The sequence below is a fragment of the Lactuca sativa genome, chromosome 2, assembly GCF_002870075.4.
Source record: "Lactuca sativa cultivar Salinas chromosome 2, Lsat_Salinas_v11, whole genome shotgun sequence".
Taxonomy (NCBI): domain Eukaryota; kingdom Viridiplantae; phylum Streptophyta; class Magnoliopsida; order Asterales; family Asteraceae; genus Lactuca; species Lactuca sativa.
The window spans coordinates 205507668-205511642 of NC_056624.2; positions in this window are offsets into that span (position 1 = coordinate 205507668).

Below are 3975 nucleotides of genomic sequence, written 5' to 3' on the forward strand. Positions count from 1 at the left end.
GTTAGGGCGCCTAGCAGCTGGGGTTTCCGCTGGAGCACCTAGCAGCTGGGACGGACAAGTTGGGCATGGTCGGGCCTCGTTGAGGATTCCTCGCTGGGGGTTCTCTTATTCTTGGCCCGATCTGAGGGACGTGTCATCAATATATATATATATATATATATATATATATATATATATATATATATATATATATATATATATATATATAGAGAGAGAGAGAGAGAGAGAGAAAGAGACGTATGTTCAAATGAGAACATTTCTTAAATTGAGAACATTTGAGAACAAATATTGACATTTAATTTAATATCTGGAAAATTTAGAAATCTCCCATCCCATTCAATTAAACTATAGTATCATATTTCAACCTTCTGCTCCACGGGAAGACCATCAACGGTCCACCATCAAATCATTACCGGGCCACCGTCAAACAACCACCGGACCACCACCGGAAAACAAATGACACGTCGTTGAAAATTGCCTTTTCACTGTTAACATATCTTATTGTCACTTCCCCGTTTCACCACCACTCTTTTCGCTCGTCAGAAACCATATCATGTTGTCCTCTTCGATTTTGATCTACTTTTATCAACCACCGTCGAACCGTATCTCAGACCAACATAGCATCACTTTGATCTCTGCTCAACCACTCGTTGCCGATTTTGACCTCTGCACCATGTCTTCATCACGATATCTTGTACATGGTGAATGAAGCACCACTAGACCAGACGATTGGCTCCATCGCGACTTGTCCATATCTCGTTCCACCATATCTGAAGATAGCCATGAGATTTGGTTTCGCTGGCCAACGTCACGGTCACCATTGAATCACACTAATGTGGCTAGCAGGTTTAAGATCTTACTGGAAATCATGGAATCATTGTTGTTTCACCGACATTAGACCTGGTTTCTTCGGGCACCACAACTTCCTTTTTTGACACTTACTCTGAACAAAGCTATGAAGATGTACATGACTTAAAGGTTGTGTGATATGTTGGTGGACGAGGAGAAGAAGAATTGAATGGAACTGAATTTTCAGGCGATTTTGTTTTTTTCTATCTCTTGTTTTTTTTTCCTTATACATCTTTGATATGATTTTACCTCAAAAGATGAGGTTATGGCTGAGAATAAATACTCAATAAAATAGATTACATAAATTGTTAAAAAGTTTGATGTAACCACTCAACCAATATGAAAAGTGATTTTTTGATACTCCCAAATACTAATATAATTATGAAAGCCTATAAACTCTACATGATTTGATTTACTTGGTACAATGTATATGTCTACTTTTTTTATATATCTTATAAAAACATATCAATTTAATTTGGGTTGAGATTTTAAAAAACTTTGTTTTTAAAAACATTTTTTTATTGGAGTAGTAACATAATTCACATTTGTTTTTAAATTATTTATCCATTACTCATTATCTAGATTTTTTTTATTCAATGCTACCAACACAATTGTTTCTAAAAATGTTTTTCGATGTATAATTTATTTATTTTTTAAAATTAAATTATTATAATAATTATTTTTGTAATAATTGTTCTCATATATTAAATACATGCTAACGATTATTGAATCAAAACATGAAAACGAATATTGTCTATATAAATCATATGTGATTAAATAATCACATTTGATTAAACACAAGACGAACTATTGAATAAAAAACGTGAAATTGAATATTGTCCATACAAATCATATATGATTAAACACATATAATCATATTTGATTATATGTATCTAATCATAAATGATTTATATGGACAAAATTCTTTTTCGCATTCTCAATTCAATAACGAATCTTGTCCATATAAATCATATGTGATTAATTACATATAATAAAATTTGATTATATACATGAGAGAAACTATCAAATCAAGAACATGAAAACAAATCTTTTTCACATTAATCCTATATGATTAAATACATATAATCGAATATGATTAAATAAATGAAAAAATCTATTGAATCGGAACGTGAAAACAAATCTTGTCCATATAAATCATATTTGATTGTATACATATAAATCACATATGATTTCGTGTTTTTCTTGATTCATTAGTTGTTTTCAGATTCATGATTCAACCACCTCCACCACCAACCACCACCACCCATCACCACACCTACCACCAACCACCACCATCACTTACCTCCACCCACCACCACCTACCTACCTCACACAACCACCAAACACCCACCAACAAGACCTACCACCACCCACCCTAACCACCCACAACCCACCACCACAATCAGTTGTTCTTGTGTTTATAATCATATGTGATTATATGTATCTAATCACATATGATTTATATCGACAAAAAAGAATATTGTCTAGATAAATCATATATGATTGGATACATATAATCATATGTGATTATATACAAGAGACCAACCATTGACTCAAAAACATGAAAAGAAATCTTTGTTCATATTAATCATAAGTGATTAAATAATATAATCAGATATGATTAAGTAGATGAGAAAATTTATTAAATGGAAAACTTGAAAACAAATATTGTTCATATAAATCATATGTGATTATATGTATTTGATCACGTGTGATTTATATTATTAAATACATATAATCACACACAATTTATACCATTATATGCATTTAATCACACATGGTGTTGGTGGTTGTAGGTAGTGAGCGGTGGTCATGTGGTGGAGATGATTGGTGGTGCATGGTGGGTTGTGGTGGTGGTGGAGGTAGGGGATGATGGTGGGTAGTATAAAATTATTGACTAGAAAATGCGAAAATGAATCTTGTCAATATAAAACATATGTGATTAAATACATCATACATATAATCTATAACACCCATAAAATCATGCCCAATTTAAACTTTTTAAACATTTAAAAACCAACAGTCATTACAAATTTGTTTTCAAGATAGTCTATAACAGAGTCTCCCAAAAACAAAGTCATAAAAAGTGAGGAGCGGTATGATCACGCCTTTGCCTTGCCACGGTCCCCTGATGTACCTGAAACAATAAACTGAAACTGTAAGCTTCAGAGCTTAGTGAGTTCCCCCAAAATACCAACGCCATACAGTCATAACCATATCATATAAACATATAGGCAAACAACATGCATAATGAGCCTTCAACCTGATTGGACCGCCTTGCAAACCTTCAGCCTATGCGGACCGCTCTCCGCGCCTTCGGCACGTCTGGACCGCTTCGTAGGGCCTACAGCCTATCCGGACCGCTCGATGGGCCTTTGACCTAACTGAACCCCTTTGCAGGACCTTCATTATATCCAGACCGCCCTGGGTATGTTGGCCTTCAGCACAAAGCAGGACTGTCTCAACCCAACCCCCAATCAACAAACATGTGCACATATCATATATATCATACGCTAGCATACATAACAGTCAAACCGATCTAACCGATCGCTAATCATAGCAACATCCTATTACCAGGATACAGACCTAACCGGTCACTAATATAGCATATCACCATCCTAACTACTAGGATTTAAATCAATAAGCATATCATGAAATAAACCCGGATACAATCCGAAGGGCCGACATTGGTGCCTTAGACTCGGTTGATATAGTGAGAATAACTCTCCTCATAACTAACACACTGAAGAAATAAGCTCAACTCTCGGATCACTGTCACAAACTCCACCACCTATGTTCACTATAGAACCATATCCATAAATTTCCAATTCTCCCAAAATGCCCCAGAAGTCAACTGGTCAACCCTAGGTCAAAATCAAAGTCAACGGCCAAGGTCAACAGTCCATGTTGATCCGACTCATCGAGTGCAGTTTACTGACTCGTCGAGTCCTTCCATAACTCAAGTAGTCGTGAAATCCCCCATTGACTCGTCGAATTTCCCTGCAACTCGCCGAGTTCATGCATGTCTAAATGTCGGGGAAACCCTAGTTGACTCGTCGAGTCACCCATCTGACTCGTCGAGTCCATGAAGAAGTCCTTGCACGACAATCTTCAACGGACTCGCCG